This window comes from Lupinus angustifolius, chromosome LG01 (assembly GCF_001865875.1).
Source record: "Lupinus angustifolius cultivar Tanjil chromosome LG01, LupAngTanjil_v1.0, whole genome shotgun sequence".
Classification (NCBI taxonomy): Eukaryota; Viridiplantae; Streptophyta; class Magnoliopsida; order Fabales; family Fabaceae; genus Lupinus; species Lupinus angustifolius.
In genome coordinates this window covers 16,031,870-16,050,332 of record NC_032009.1, presented here as the reverse complement: position 1 = coordinate 16,050,332, position 18,463 = coordinate 16,031,870, and the positions used below count along the sequence as shown (strand labels likewise).

Sequence of the window (18,463 nt, the reverse complement as noted above, 5' to 3'; positions counted from 1 at the left end):
ATAGAGAATAGGCGGTTACATTCGTTGCAAAAACAGTTAAATAGTTAAAACATATTTCAGTTATGACACATAACAGACTAGTTAATCGATTAAGGCTTCTCTTTAATCGATTAACAAGACAACAAAATAACACAGAATTCAGTTGAAAAAGAAAACACATATTTAAAAGAAAGGCAGTTGAGTTAATCGATTAAGTTATCCCGTTAATCGATTAACTGGAACATTTATGTATATGTTTCAAATGGTAAACTTCTCATATGGTATGCACAATATATATACATGCTTTACCAATTATATTATGCCTAATATGCACATATAACATGTATGATAGATGCATGAACATACAATTAACCAGATGATATGTCTCATGAATATGATATGACAATTAAGATGGCTTAAGAGACTAACACCTAGGTTCACCTAACCTATACTCACTTAATACGGCACACATCCTAGACTGTTATAGACTCAATTTACACCATAGTCTAGATATGAGCAAATGAGCATAAGGCTTGTTGATTGTTGAGCCATCTTCAAGCTTTGTTAGAACCTTGTCTTCATCAAAACATAGGCAAAGACATGCTAGTGCTATCCTTGACACTTTTCACTTTCAGACCCCTAGTGATCTCGTGTTGTGCCTTTGACCCTTTTGTGGTCTCATTTTATCTTTGACCTAGAGTTCCTTGATATCTGTGTGTTCTCATGGTCATCCTTGCACCCAGAACCCCAATGGTCTCGTGTTGTGCCTTTGAACCTTCTGTGGTCCCATTTTATTTTCGACCCAAAGTTTCTTGCTATTCGTGCGTTCCCATGGTCCTCCTTGCACCCGGATGCCCCGTTGGTCTCGTGTCGTGTCGTGTCTTTGATCCTCCCATGGTCTCATTTATCGTGGTATGAAACATTATCTTTGAAACTTTTCCCACTGTGTTATTTCCTAGGCAAAATTTAATCTTTTTATCCTTACTTCCTTCTCACCCCGATAACTTAAGTAACTTTCGTTACTCTTATTATCTAGGAAGAAGCAAGTAAAAAGGGGCAATTTTAAACACCCAATTTTGACTAAGGTAACTGGGCCTTGGTGAGCCCACTGATAAGTGCCAAAAATGCCTAAATTTCATACAATTTTTATGGCACTTATCCTTGGTAAAATTGAGGAAACCAATTTAATTCAACACTTTTTGGATTAAATATCACAATCTTGTATATATGCTTTGTGTATTTCCTTTTTATTATATTTTGTAGGATTTAGGTGAAAAAGACAAGAATTAATCAAATACAAACAAAGTGATTAAAATAAGCCAAAATGATCCACAAATGACATGCTTAAGCTTGACATGGCAAGCTATATGCTTAGCCTTAAGCATGACTCAACAAGACATGGCCTATGTGGAAAAATAAGGAGTCAACTTGAAGCTTCTCCCTTAGCAGCTTAGCTTGGACCAAGCCTACGCCTAGTTGGCCTGGTCACCAACATAGCACGGTCAGACCCAACCTAGCACGGTGAGAGCATAAGCCATCCTGCTCAAGTAGACAACTTAGCAGAGCACCTGGACCACCCAGCCTAGAACTACACACCAGGCCTGATTAGTAAGCACCAGGCCACATCACTATCAGCACACTCAAAGCTTCTCAAGCAGGCAGCTTAGCGGTGCCACATAAGGAGCTTGGCGGTATGCACCCAGCAACTTGGTCAAGTTGACTTAGCCACCAAGCAACCGTGACATCATGCATGACCTCACTCTAAGTAGCCTGCATTGGCTTTTCAGAGGTAGCTCACAATAGTTGGGTCAGTAGCTCACAACTAGCTTGGGTGAGTCAGCCCCAAGCAAGTGACTAAGCTGCTTGGCCAAGTGACCAAACCCATGCTGAAGGGTTTGGTCAGCAGCTTGGCAGTGGAAGAGAGGAGCTTAGCGGTGGTAGAGAACTTCTGTAAATAGGAGGCACTTCAACGCTTAATTCATTCAATTCATATACACATTTTCTCATTAACACATTCTACACTTCTCTATAGAATCCGAAAATCTCTTCTTCTACTTCTTCTTTGTAATTTCTTGGAGGAATTATTCTCCAAAGTAGTTTAGGTAAGTTTATTTTGTAGTTTCTCCTTAATTCAAGAGGAGAAGGAGTAATCAAATGAGATGTTAAAGTTAATTTTGCAATCTCATTTATGCATATAAAGTGTCTTAAATCCTTGGATTAAGATGGCTAATGCTCCTAAATTTTCTTGTGAATGTCTAAGTTGTTGTAATTGGATGATGTGCATGTAAAAACATTGATTCAATTACTTTGGCAATTTCAATTCTTTAGAAAGTGCTTAATGCGGTTATAGCTTGATCACCTAAAACATGATTTCAAGATCCAAAATGCTTCTTTTAAAGTCTTGACAAATGAACTAAAAAGTAGGAATACACCTTAGTTCATTTGCCAAACCAAAGCATCTATTTTAAGCAACTTGTAATCAAGGTTAATCAATGTTTATGGAGCTTGAAATAAGGCATGATAACTTATTTCGTCGAGTGACAGTTTTCTATAGATTAGTTTATTTTGAAAGGTTTGAAAATCACTTTTTCTCGCCAGGGGACTCGGGTAAATTTTGTGAATTGATGTTTGGAATAACCAAAGTATAACACAAAACTTTTATAAACATTTTTCCTAGAAACATGTTAAGAAATATTTCTATCATTCAAACTAAATTTTCTCCTCAAGAATTTGTGCATAACATTTATTTATGTTTATTTATATTTACTTGTTCAAAGTTCATAAACAAAATCAAACCACAAATACGTTCAAAACTTTATTAGTAATATAGCATGTTTATAATAATATTCTATTAGGCAATTCCTTGTGGTTTGACATAACCTTATATTATACTACAATTGAATCTTGAAAGAGATGCAAATGTAAAACAGTAAAGTTAACTTATAGATGTATTTGTTGACAAAGAAAGAAACCTTGAATCAAAGTGTAATTTAATTCATAAATTGTATCTTTATGAAAAGTAAAAATACACAGTTATAATGAGTGATCTAACTACTAATTTTTACTTTCTGTCATTTACTTTCCACGACTAACTTTTATTTTCTATCATTTATATTTCTACAACTAACATTTATTTATTGTTTTATTCTTTATTCTTTATATCAACCCTTTGAAAGAAGTGGTACGATTAAATTATAACTTTATTGTTTTATTTATTTGTTCTTTACCAACCTTCCATAAGGAAGTAGTTTGGTTAATAAAAGGAAATGGAAATAAATATCACTCATTATCACTTGTGTTAAATTGCTAAATTCATATCATTATGTTGTTGTTGGGATTTATTTCAACACAGCCGAAATGGTATGAAATTGTTAATAATTCAATCAAGCTAAGTTTTTGATTAAATGAACATTCTTGAAACCATTATACCAGTGTTGGAATTATTTCCAACAAAGCTGAGATGGCTAACAAAGAATTGACCTGTCATTAAATAAATCAATCAGAAACTTGCCTCAATAAAGTAGCAAGAAAACTCTTTCAACAAATTGACGTCGTTGCCAGGAAATTTCTAAATAATAAGATTTATTATTTATTATGCTATATTATTAATAATCTTGTTCAAAATATTTTTCTTCATTTTTTACAAATTAATTTGAATTTGTATAAAAATGTAAATAATAAACTCTATCCTAATCTTGTTTGTTGTTTATACTTTAGATTTCTTTCCCTACTAATTTCTTTGTTGGAAATAGATACGATTTTCATTTTTTGTTTATCTCATGAATATGGCTTACAATCAGAACATTGATATTCACGATGAAGTTGATAACTTCATGAAGGAGTTTCAACAGAAATTTGATCAACTACATAAAAAATTGGCAGAATTACCCAAACAGTTGATAAACATCAAAAATGAGAATTTTTGGTGCAGCCAAAGCCATGACCGAAAGAAGATTTTTACATAAACCAACAGAAATCTCATCAAAAAAAACTAAAGGAGATACTGGAGCAGTTTATGCAAACAACCATCACACATAAAAAAGGGACCGAAGATGCTATCAAAAGGATGGGAGATCAGACAAGGAAGATAACTAAAAATCAATCAAACTCAGTTATTTCCACACAATGTGAAAGTATCATGACAAGAAGTGGGAAAGTTGTGGGTTTTGGAAAATAAAATGAAAATTAAGGAAAAGAAGAAGAAAATAGAAAAATAAAAAATACATAAAAAATAATGATGTATCAGAAACTAGTGGGATACAAAAGCAATACCCACTAGTGAAAGAAAAAATACCCTATCCCACAACTTCTTCAAAAGCCAAAGAAAAAGAGAAACAATTCCAACAATTTATGGAAGTGTTCAAATCTTTGCAAATTAACATTCCATTTTCCGAAGATTTGGAGCAAATGCCTGTATACTCCAAATTTATGAAAGAATTGATATCCAAAAAGAGAAGCTGTCTGGATGTAGAAGTCATTCACCTTAATGCAAGTTGAAGTGCTATCTTGTGATCCAACATACCTCGGAAACAGGAAGATCCAGGCAGTGTGACTATCCAGTCATGATCGGAAAAGTAAATGTAGGCAAAGCACTTGTTGACTTGAGAGCCAGTGTCAGCATGATGCCATTATCATTGATGAAGAGAATTGGAATTGTTCAGCTGAATCCAACAAGAATGTTCTTACAACTTGTAGATAGATCTATAAAATATCCATAAGGAGTTGTTGAAGACGTTCTGATTAGAGTTGACAGATTTCTCATTCCTATTGATTTCACCGTCATTGACATTTCTGAAGATGTAGAAACACCTCTCATTGTGGAGAGGCCATTCATGAGAACGGCGAAGATGGAGATAGACATGGAAAATGGCAAACTCAAAGTCCGTCTAGATGATGAAGAGATTCAGTTTGACATTTTCTAGGCGATGCACCACCCAAAGAACAAATGACAATGCTTTCAAATAGACATTCTTGACGAAATTTGTGAGCAACCTCAAATAGATGGACCTTTGGTGGTGTCTATGGATTTTGTAGAAGTGGATCAAATCAAAGAACTGATCAAAACTCTTGATGCAAACGAGATCCTCTCTTTACAAGAAAACTTGGAAGATAGTCAGAGTGGAGATAACATTCCAACATTGCAACTGGAATTGAAGGAACTTCCATCCCATTTGAAATGTGTTTTTGAAAGAAAACTCTGACAAACCAGTAATCATCAGCAATTTGCTTTCTACTCTGGATGAACAAAATTTGATTCAAGTATTAGAACAGCATCAAAAAGCACTTGATTGGACATTGACAGGTCTGAAATGAATCAGTTCATCAAACTGTATGCACAAAATTATGAGGGAAGATTATTACAAACCTTGTGCACAGCCACAAAGAAGACTCAACCCAACTATGAAGGAAGTGGTCAGAAAAGCGGTGGTAAAAATGCTTGAGGCTAATATGATTTATCCTATTTCAGATAGCAAATGGATAAGTTTGGTTCAAGTATTACCTAAAAGAGGAGGAATGACGGTAATCCGAAATGAGAATAATGAACTGATCCCTACCAGAGTTGTTACTGGATGGAGAATGCGCATAGATTACCGCGAAACTCAATGCAGACACAAAATTTCAGCAAAAGGAATGGAAGTTGATAAAGCAAAGTTAGAATTGATAGAAAAGTTGTCTCCTCCAACTAACGTCAAGGGAATAAGGAGTTTTCTAGGACACGTTGGGTTTTATCGAAGATTCATCAAAGACTTCTCAAAAATAGCTAAGCCCCTTTGCAATTTACTTCTTAAAGATTATGATTTTAATTTTTATGATTCTTGTTTAGAAGCATTCAATAAATTAAAATATAGCTTGGTAACTGCCCCTATCATATCTACACCAAACTGGGATCTACCTTTTGAATTAATGTGCGATGCATGTGACTACGCAGTTGGTGCAGTTTTGGGACAGAAAAAGGAATGGGTTTTTCATGCAAAACACTATGCTAGTAAGGTTTAAATGAAGCACAAGTTAATTATGCAACCAATGAAATAGAGTTACTAGCCATAGTATTTGCCTTGGAAAATTTTAGAAGTTATTTGATTGGGGCCAAAATCATTGTTTACACTTAGAAATTCGTGACAAAAGCGGAAAATAAAATCAAGTGGCAGATCATCTGTCACAATTAATCAACAAAGAAGCCACGAACAAAGAAAAGGAAATAGTCAAGGAATTTCCAGATAAAAAACTATTTCTTTTAGCAGAAAGACCATGGTTTGTTGATATTGTAAATTACAAGGCATCAGGAATTATTACTGAAAATCTTAACTATCAGCAATGAAAAAATTTCTCAATGAAGTTAACCATTATGTTTGGGATAAACCGTATTTGTTCAAAGAATAGACTGATAGCATTATAAGAAGATGTATTGATTCTAAATCCCTAAATCCCTAAATTATAACAAACCATAAATCCCTAGCATTATAACAAACCCTAAATCCCTAAATTAATTTTAACTTAGACCCCTAAATTAATTTTAACCTAAACCCTCAAATTAATTTTAACTTAAACCCCCGAATTAATTTTAACCAAGACCTCTAAACTCATTTCACCCCAAATCCCCAAATCAGTTTAACCATAAACCCCCAAATCAATTTCACCATAAATCCCAAATTTAATTTCCTTTTTTGTTCACGTATTTATTTTATGTTTTTTTTAATATTTTGTTTTTTATTTGATTATTTATTTTCTTAATTTATTATTCAATTTTTAATATTGTTTATTTATTTAATAATGTATATATATATATATATATAAATGCAATAAAAATGATTTATTAAAACCAAATAGATTTAGTGCACTATGGGACTCAGACTCTATCGCGTTAATTCAACTTGATATTTTCAAAAATTAATTTAATAAAACCAAGAAGAGATAGTGCACTATAAGACACATGCTCTATCGTGTTATCTTACCTTGATATATTCAAAAAAAAAAATTAATAAAATCATTCAGAGATAGTGCACTATGGGACTCGTGTCCTATTTCATTCAGAGATAGTGCACTATGGAAAACCATGAATCCTATAACAGGTGTCAATGGCTTGTCCTTGTTTCTTGAAATGAGTACATAACTTGCTTGAACTCATAGGTTTATTCCAAGTACCTTTGTTGAATCCTCTATTGTTCTGTATTGCATCTTTTGTGTACATTCCTCCCTTTTCCTAGTTTGTCCCAACATGCACTATTTTTGCTTCTGAATCATTGTCATAGATCTGAGTTTCTTGTTGAATGACTAGTGAAAGAACATTTTTCATGTTAGGAAGGGGTTCCATTAACATGATCTGAGATTTTACACTTGAATATGAGTCATTCAGCCCCTTCAAAAACCTGATAACATTGTCTTCTGTTATGAATTTCTCACTACTGTAGTTGCACTTAGTAAGAGGTCCGAAAATTTCCAATTTATCCCAGAGGCTCTTCATCCCGGTGTGATATTTGCCCACACTTAGATATCCTTACATATAGTTAGCAATGACTTCTTGTAAGTCTACAATTCTGAAAAAATATTCCCTTGAGATAATCATTCTCTAAGTTCCTCCCAGACTTCATAGGCCTTGTCAGTCCATAGGATGCTTTGTGAGATGGATTGAGAGACTGACCTTATGATCCAGGATGTTACCATGTTATTTGCTCTTTCCCATGCCTTAAAAATTCGATCTTCTTTTGCTGGAGTTGGGATGCTGCCATCCACAAACTTGAATTTTTGCTTATAGATGACGCTCATCCTCATGGACCGACTCCATTGGTGGTAATTGTTGTCATTTAGAGGAGGTGAAACAATTACTACTCCTGGATTATCTAAAGTATGTACATAATATGGATCTTGTGTGATATCCATGTGAGAATTTGAGAGAGTTGAAGAAGAAGAAGTCATCTTGAATGTAGCAGAGCTCTTTATGAAAAAAATTATGATACCATAATAGATTGAGAAGATTTATCTTCTTGAATGATGAATAAAGAGAGTAACACTTCTTGTTGAGAAAGTAAGAGATAAAGAAATAGAAGAAATTATCTTTTATTCAATATGTTGAATCTTGTTAAGTTGATTTACAAAATGAAAACTATCCCTACTTATATACAAGAATGATCATAACTAACTAACTAAAACTACATGTAAAGCACATGTTCTAAAATACAAATAAAATGAAGGCTAAAACAGTTGCTTCGTGCACAAGTCATCATGGGCTGCATTATAGGGTTTGGCTTGATTTCGGTGTGGCTGGTTTTGACAAATCTTGGCCTGGATGAGTTGGCCTAGTTGTGGTGTGGTTGGCCTGGTGTCTTGGTCTAAGGAGGTTGTCCCGCTGAGTTGGTCTGGTTGTGGTGTGACTGGCCTAGTGACTAGGTCTAGTGTGGCTGGCCTGATCGAGTTGGCCTGGTTCTAGGCAGGTTGATACTAGTTCTGGTGTGACTGGCTTGGTTTGGCCATGTCTTGGCTGAGTTAGCCTGGTTATGGTATTGTTGGCCTGACTAAGTTAATCTTGGCCTTGGCCTGGCTAGGTTGATGCAAATCCTGTTCTGGTCTTGGTTTACCCTGGTCTTTTTGATGGCTTGGTAAATTTGCTTGCATTTGAGCTTGATTGTCTAATGAAGTTCAACCCTACAAAATTTACAATTGATATGTTGAATCTTGAGTATGAGGATGTGTGTTAAGATAGTCCTATAAATTTAAACATCACAAATCCTAATCCTATGAACTGACATTAAACGTTGAGGTAAGCATAACTTCATAATATTAAAAAATGGTGTTATAATTATTGGAACTTGCTTTGTTGGAGGCCATTAGTGAGAACTTTTGGGTATGAAATCTAAAAACTATTAAATTTTACATAGAAGAATTTTGAAAAAACAACTCACAAGTCTCACATAGGAAAGATGAGAAACTTGAAAAAAATCTAATGCTATAAATAGAAGCTCCTTCCCTTCATACTCAACTTTTGTTTTCTCCCTCATACTTTCTGCCGATGCATTTCCATTAAACTTCTCTCCCTTTCTTTTTATGACATTTCATCACTATTGTTTGATGCAAAAAAAATACAAGTGAGATTCGTTATGGTAGATTATAAGAAACGAGCTCAAACTTGAAGCACACACAAACAAATGAAAAATGATTTAATTCAAATATGTTGTTTGTAATTTTGTATATAGAGAAAAACAGAGAATATTTTATAATAACACTTTAAAAATTAGATACAAATAATGTATATTCCTTGATAATACATTGTGCATCAAAAGTTAAACTCACAAATGAATTGGAAATAAATAATATGTTACATTTTTTAAGTATTGTAAAAAAAATGATACATCAACTTATGTGAACTTTTATGGTTTTCAAACTCCTACAAATGTTAGTGTGCAGTTAAATTGGAAGTTCAATGGTCACATTAGTTGATGAACTAATGGTAGTAATGAATCCTTCACTCTCTATGTTGTCTAAACCTGCCATCCACCACCGTAAAATCATCAACAAAGTGGCGGCTTTCCTCCCCCCTCTCACACTTCTCATAGCTATCAACTCCCATATGACTCTCTCAACACCCGAAATCGCCACCAGCTCCGCCAAAATCTCTAACCCACCTTTCCGACACATCGTCACAAGTGTCACCACCGCACTCTCCCTAGCCCTCTCAGAACCCTCCCTCAACACACAGCCCAATTTCTTTATCCCCACAAAAGCCGTTGCCACCGCCACCAACCCCCCACGCCTCACCACCGCCTCGAGTATCATTATTGTCTCCTATGGTAGCACCGCCATGGCATCAACTGCCATCTCCACCGCACCACCCTCAACTAAGCTCGCCACTGTTTCTCTATCTCCCGCTAAGTTCAATATCACTACTAATGCATCCCTCCTTGCACCCTCGGGCCCACAGCTCGCTAGTTGGATCAATCCGCTTATGACACGTTTCATCTTCCCTAGTCTCCTTCTATATGCTACCATACCCGTTAAACTAAACATCGTTGCTGCAGCATTTGCCTTCGCCTCCCATGTGGCACCAGACCCTAGCACCTCAACAACACCGTTTAATGCCCCATCTGTGACCATTATCATTCTTTTGTTAAATTCTTACATTGACAAGTTGAGGATTGTGGTGATGGCATTAACCTGAAGGCTCAGGTTTTACAAACCAATGTCGAAGCTAAGGTACCGAACCAAAAGCGGTATGGCACCAGCTTTGGTGGTGTAGACTCTACTTTTCGAATCCGTTTCGCTAAAACCTGAAGCTCGTAAACGATGTTGTTTAGGGGTGGCAATTGGATGGGTTTCAATGGATTTGGATTTGGATCCTAATGGATGGATGAAAAACTATCCATCAATCCATATAAATCCATTACATAACATTTTTAAATTATCCAATTCATCCATATCCAATGGATTTTAATCCATCCATTATATCCATGTATCCATTTTAATAGATTGGATGGATGGATATCCAACCCATTTTTTTAATTTGAACTAAACATTTTTAAAGAAGTATTATTCAAAGAATTTTTTTTCAAATTATTATTTAATAAAGCATTTTTAAATATCAATTTAAAAAAAAACACTTTTTAAAAATATTTAAAAAAACACTTTTTAAAAATATTTAAAAATAAAAACACTTTTAAAACTACTTTTTTTAAGAAAAATACTTCAAATAATCCCCACCGCCTTCACACTCATAATATATATATATATATAAATAAAAACTAGTATTAGCATTAAGTGTCACAATTTATATTATAGAGGACATGTCACAGTGTATTTTTAAGGTAATTTTCAACCATGTATGATTTGAGCATTACTGAATTAATTAGTACCATAAGTGATCCTATGAGAGAACATTTTCTAATATATATGATCATATGGATCTGACCATATCTTGGTGCATAACGAAAAATAAGGAGTGAAACCAGTATCACAACAATGCAAATGAAAAGTTAAAGTCACTTTTTAAAATCACAATTTCAATTTTCAACTATTATAATGTGTGTAGGATTGTGCTATTAGAAAGGTGAGAGAGATTTTTATATTAATATTGAATTAATTGGAAAAAAAATGTTGTTATTTTTAGATGGATTGGGTATCCGGTATCCATCCAAATGGATATACTCAAGGATATTCATTGGATATAATGGATGGATTTGAATCCATCCATTATCAACACTATCCATTTGATTATATCTATTTAAATCCACTAATTTTAACGAATGGATTTGGATGGATTTAATTTGGATGAATTTTGGATTATGGATAAATTTGTCACCATTAATGTTGTTTAAATCTTCAATATTGGAAACAGAAATGTCTACATAGAACTTGAGCTTGTCAACTAAACACGACACAATCATCCTAGTAGCTTACATACGTTGTTAGTTAAACGACTTTGAGTTTTTCTAGAAATGGACTCTACAACGAACGAGATCTTCTGCTCAAAGCACCATAAGGCTATCATGTTCTTCAATGCCCGATTAGGTATTAAGTCTGTGTGAGCCAGGGTTTGACATGTTTTTGGACACATGTTATGTCCAGAATCAATCCATAACTTGATGGAATTTCGATCGTACGTTTGTCCAGTTGCCACAACAACTGGGTCCTGCATATGTTCTAAACTAACCGGATACAAGAAATCCACCGGAACAACCACCTCTGAAAGTTGTTTCCGCCGCTGCATCTCGGTGGATGAAGACGACTTTGATGCACCAAAGAGAACATATTTCGTAAATCGAACAAGCCCGATGGATGCCACAATCTCTAATTTCGATTGCTCATCGCATCGATTACAAAATTCTTCCTCTAAAGCTTCAATCTCCGCTATGCAACTTCAAGAATCTCGAATCTCCAACCTCAAAAAGATCTCAGCGAGGTCGGATTTATCAGGAACGATCTCGTTCTTGATCTCTTCAAGCACCGAAACGACCTTGTTTCGGAGCTCCAATTCTTTTTTTCCAATCACACTCTTCCATTCAGAACACTATTTTCTAATCAAGATAACGACTTCACGAATGTCATCGCTTAAGTCAAGCTCTTGAATAGGAAAGATATCAAGAATAATTCAGAGTTCTCTAATGAGTTTATGAAAACCTATGAAGCACAGATTCGTCAAACACCCTCACGTGTCGGATAATGATATATTTGTTATGGAGGGCAATGATTTTAGGATATATTCGTTTTCATTAAAATAGGGTAAGATAGATTTGTTATGGAGGGCAATGATTTTAAATTTCCATTATAATTTTTACTTTGGATATTATGATTTACACTTATAATTTTATCATATTTTATGTGTTTTTATTATTTTATACGTGTATCCTTGAACGTATTCATATCCTGTATTTTGGAAAAAATATGTGTCGACGTATCGGATACGTATCGTATCCGACACACATATCAGTATTCGTGCTTCATAGATGAAAACTATCAACAACGGTTTCGATTTTCAAGAGGAGTGTGAATTTGCTTCCATTGGAGCAATCATCGATGAGTGTTTTGATTTTGTGTAGCACGATGTACAATTCTTCGAAGCAAAGGTTTAACGAGTAGGAACAAAGTGGAGTAAAACTTCTATTCAAATTTTCAAAGATAACGATGAAAAGCTTTGCTTTATAAACGACGGAACATGAATTGCGTTTAAGGAGAAACAGGTTGGTTGGGTTGAGTGAAGAAATTTGGTTAGTGACGTGGAGGAGGTTGATATCTATGAACTGTGGAGAGATAAACGACTCTGTGGAGGATCGACGTTTTGGGGTTGGGAAAATTTGAGGGGTAATAATCATGATGAATAATTTGATTTGATGATAAATTTGTAGAACTTATTAATGAAGGAATGTGGGGATGAAGATGTACACGTCATTGTTGTTTAATGTTTCTTATTTGTATTTTTTTTATAAGGGATGTGCACATATTATCCCCGTATATGTGTTTAAGTGTTGCAAACTAATTACAATAAAGTAAATTAGATAAAGTTATGAATATTTAATATTTTAATTGAGACATTGTCATTTTCTTCTTTGTATGAACTACTTGGAGTTAGAGGTGTCAAAACGGGCTACCCGGACGGGTTTGGGCTAGCCCATATCAGGTTCGGGCTAAACCGGGCCGGGCTAAAAAGTCCGGATACAATTTATGCATATCAAATGGTTGCCCAAACCCGTCCTAAGCGGGTTGCGGGTTGTAGTGGGTCGGCCCTCATAAACTAAAAATATATTTTTTAAACTTGTAATATATTTAATCTATTCAAAAAATATGTATCATTTGATATTTACGTATAATTTTTCTTAACATATTTGTTATGCCAAATGCAACCAAACTTATAGATGTAATGCATTGTGTTTGAGTTAAGACGTGATGTTAAGTCCACGTGTATGATTTTTAACATAACTCTTTTATTAAATCTCTCATTTCTATTGGACTCTCACTCTCTAACACAATATAATTTGTAACTTCACTTTAATATATAAACATTTGGATACTAACAAAAATATTATATTTTGTATGTTCTTTGTCAATACTTTCATTGGGAACTATTATATTAAATTTGGTTGTGTGAAGTTCTCTATGATAAACAATTTATGTTGATTTTAGTTTTGTTGTAAACGTTATTTTCTTTATTATATTTTTTTGGAAAAAGTTAAATCTAATTAAATACAAAATAACATTATACTTATTATCTATTTTTTATTATAAGTTGTTTTGTAAATTTTAATTTAGTGCTTATTGCCAAGGCAAAAGTCTCAAAAAAGATTAAAACATATAAGTAAAACGGGTAGCTCCAACCCGCCCGGGTAAGCCCGGCCCGAGCCCGGATTTATAATAGTCCGTTCAGGCCGGGCTAAAAAGCTCGGATTTAATAAAAAGTACCTAAAATGATATCCAAACCCTATAGATTTTTGGGCTTTGGCGGACCGGCCTGATCCGGCCCACCCATTTTGACAGCTCTACTTGGAGCGATCAAGTTGGCGGTGTTGGTGAAAATGGATTAGGGTTGTTGTGGACTTGACTGGGAATATTATATGATTGTATTTAAATATTAGTTGAACCAATCAATTATTTGATACTACCAATTTAGATTTTAATATTAAAGAAACTTTGTAATTACTTTTCAAATTTCATTTATTCTCCTTTGTTAAAGTTTTGCTTTGACAACTTTATCTTCAAATAATTGAAGTACAAAGTTAGATAGTACGCGTATTAATCAGTGGAAAGCAGCATGATTGCAATGATTTATATATGTACATGGAATTTGACCTATATAAAAGTACATTCCTGGAAAGATATGCGTCAAGCTGGATTAAAAGTGATATAGCTATGCACCGTTGGATTAAGTATAGTTAGTGAGCAATACTTCTCTGCTAGTGAAGACTTCTCCAATGGCATCTTCTCAAGCTTGGGTATTGAGATGAGGAAGAAGAACTGTCATATTCTTTATTATAATGTGAATTTTGATGATTCTTTGTTGAGTCTTGGAATGATGAATAAAGAGCGGAAGCTAATAAAAGAATAATTATGCTCTGATACCATATTAAGAATCAATAATAGAAATAGGATATGAATTTCATTCATTGAATGAATATTGAATGGATGAGTGAATTATAGTTTATAATGGAAGTAAACTATTTATACATGGAAATAAAAACTAACTAACTAAAACTAACTAAAATATATTTAACACTCTCCCTCAAGCTGTAATGCATACTCGATTATCGTACACAAAGTTTACCTTAAAAATTGAAACAACTATCCATTTAATCGATTAACTCTTACACAGTTAATCAATTAACTACAGTGTTAATTGATTAACTCTTACATTGTTAATCAATTAAATACAGTATTAATCGATTAACTCTAAAAATTACCACATCCTAAACTCATTTGTTTCATCAAGGAAAGTACCTAGAGTTTCCAACTAATTGTGTTTGTCACTCCCTTTCACTAAACAGTCATTCCATGAGATTAATATAATTTAAGTCCATGTCGTAATTAACTAGGAAGAGATACAACAAGCAAGTGAGAAAGAACAACATAGAGAGAAAGTGATAGAGTTTATATCCACATAGTGTGAGATTTGTATTCCTAGTGAGATACTAGAGAGAGTTTGTATTTCCATCCTTTTTGGGTGAGATCGAGTGTTATCCTCTTTATAAGAGAGAGCCAAATATTGTAATCATACTTTCTATAGTGGAGATATTTTCTGGACTATGTCCCATAGTTATTTCCTTCTCACATTGAGGAGGTTTTTCCACATTAAAAATTCTTGGTGTTATTCTTCTACTATTCTCTATTTTTCTTTATACACTTGTTATTTCTGCAAGTGCCCATTTTGCATCACACAGAGAAGGGAAATTGGTTCTGAATTTCCCAACTGTGGTATCAGAGCTCCCAGGTTCATTCGGGGAGCTTGGCCTGTATAGTCCAAGATGGAATGAGCCGCTAATATTTCATTTGATGGAGATATGTCCAAATTGACAACTGACAACTATTCCTATTAGAAGCCCATGATGAAGTATCATTTATATTGCAACTAGACTTAGAAGTTGAACAAATTGATGTCAAAGCAGATTTCTTACATGGAGACATCAAAGAAGAAATCTATATGGAGCAACCAGAAGGTTATGAAGAACCAGGAAAGGAACACTTAATGTGTCGTCTGAATAAGAGTTTATATGGTCTGAAACAAGCCCTGAGACAGTGGTACAAGAAGTTTGAATCCTTCATGATGAAATACAGTTTCAAGAAGACAACTGATGATCATTGTGTATTCATTAAAAGGTACGAAGATGAAAACTTTATTATCCTCCTCTTATATGTTGATGATATATTAATCATTGGGCATGATAAGACCAAGATTGTTGGTTTGAAGAATGCTTTAAGCAGATCCTTGGAATAAGGATAATCAGAGATCGTTCCAAGAAGTTTTTATAGCTATCACAAGAGAAGTATATTGAGAAAGTTCTCAAGAGATTCAACATGGATAAGGCAAAGCCTGACAGTTTTCCACTTGCTAAACATTTTAAGTTAACAATAATGCAATGTCCAACTAGTGATGAAGAATGGAAAGAAATGAGCAGAATGTCTTATTCCTCTGTGGTAGGAACCTAATGTATGCTATGATTTGTACAAGATAAGATATTGCACATGCAGAGTTGGAGTTGTGAGTCGGTTCTTGTCCAATCTCAGCAAAGAGCATTGGAATGCAGTAAAGTGGATATTAAGATATCTGAGGGGAACTACCAAAAATGTTTATGCTTTGTTAATGAAGATCTCATGTTAGTTGGATACACAGATGCTGACATGGCTGGAGATGTAGATTCCAGAAAATCTACATCAGCTTATCTAACTACTTCTGCAGGGGGAGTTGTATCTTGGCAATCCAAGTTACAAAGATATGTTGCATTATCAACAACTAAAGCATAATATATTGCATCATCTGAAGCTATCAAGGAAATAAAATATATGAAAAACATCTTCATGAGTTGGGTCATGCTCAAAATAAATGTGGTTTGCAGTGTGATAACCAGAGTACAATTCACCTAGCTAAGAATCATATGTTAACAAAAAGCTTACTAACTAACTGTTTCATTCTAGTAAGGGAGATGATAATTGTTGTTAGTTATTAAGCTTTTTGTTAACATAAATGTTCGCTACAGTACAACTATATATGGCAAAACGGGCATTGCCTGCAGGCGCGCCCGCTTAGCCCGCATTTCTTTGCGGGTATGGCATACATTTTTTGTCCATTTGCCCGTTTTGCCTGCTAAGTTTGCAGGCATTTCCGTTGGGCTTGTGGACGGCCCATAAATATAATTTAAGAAAGAAAAAAAATCTTAAATAAGTTATGATGTAATGTGATTTTTATTCCCTAAAAAAAATGTAATCTAATGTAATTTGTTAAACTTCATATAAAATATACAAAAAATTGTTAATTTTTTATCTTCAACTACTTTATTTGATTTAATTTCATTTATTATATGAAATTTTTATTTTTTTAATTATTCAACAATGTCCGCGGGCTGCCCGCAAACCCATTTGCCTGTTTTAAAATGGGCAGAGCATTAAATTTTGTTCGTTAAGCCAATGCATACCCACACTGGCTTAAAATTTTGTGGGTATTTACGGGCATGAGCTAAACGGGTCGGGCGGCCCATTTTGCCATCTCTAAGTACAACCATTTGTTATGTCTATCTACTTTCATCTTTAGCTGAAATTTTTGGAAATGAATAAATTAAAAAGGTACCTACCTCACACAGAACAAAACATGAAAATAAAAATTCCGACCTGCCGGATTCGAACCAGCGACCTAAGGATATCTGTTGTAACAACTACAGTCCTCCGCTCTACCAACTGAGCTAAGGTCGGTTATGTTAGCAGAGACAATATATATTAAATGGATCATAATTATTTGTGGAGTTCACTCTGCTCCAAAATACAGTACGAAACAATTTTTAATGAAGTGATGGTCTGATGTTACCATCTCTATTTTATGGATGTGTAGATTGGAGTTTCTATGTACTGATAAATCTTAAATCTTTTTATATAATTAGTTTCATTCAATGTTTGATTAACTTGTCTGACATTCTTTTCAAGCTTAGAAAAGTAAATGAAATGCTCTTTGAGGTGGGTATTTGAAAGAAAATTATTTTATGGGTGTTGTTTGATTGCATTTCTAGTACAAGGCTCCTTACCTTCTTTGCAATTATCTTATTAGTATTAAGAATTTAGTACAATTTTGTGGAGAACTATATTTACTTATGACTTCCAATTGATGAGCTAGACTTAGTTGATTATTAAATTAAGAAATTATATTTTTTTGACTAATAAATAAGAGAATAATATGTAATTAGCATTTTAAGATTTTTTACAGTGAATCATTTATTATATAACATATGGTTATGAGAACACATAACTTTTCCTCTCATTTAAACATAAGAGGCATAGTAATTAGTTTGCTAATCAGATATTTCTATGATTTTGCAGGGTGGTTTTGATGTCTGCAAGTGCTAATATTTCATGGTCCAGGGAATACAATACTGAGGAATATCAACGTACATTACATCTTTAGGGGCTATCAACGTTATTTCATGTGGAGCACATTTTTAGTTCCAAAGTATGTATCACTCCATATACCATTGTTTCTTATTGGTCAAAAAAGGTAAATTAATATATATTTAATTCATATTTTACTTTTTAACTAATAAGAAACAAATGGTACATGGAATAATATAAAGTGAGACAAAAAATGACTCATTTCATAATACATGAATTATTGTACAATACATCTTTGGAGGCTATCTACCTTATGAATCGTTTAGGAACAACCTATCCGAGAGGTGGTTAGAGTATCAGACGGTACTATAACAAATTTCGGTATTTGGAGTCAAAAAGGCATGACAGGGGCACTTTTCTTTTCAGGCTTGTGCTTTTTGGCAACAATTCCTATTGGGTCTATTAGGATCTAAAAATCTTT

General features: G+C 33.9%; 1 non-coding gene and 1 pseudogene across 1 annotated transcript; both read right to left on the bottom strand.

The window, feature by feature from the left end:
- On the bottom strand, positions 9,379-12,776 carry LOC109354762 (annotated as a pseudogene).
- Positions 17,269-17,355, bottom strand: TRNAY-GUA. The gene is given in 2 exon segments: positions 17,269-17,304; positions 17,319-17,355. It is a non-coding gene; the product is annotated as a tRNA-Tyr (tRNA).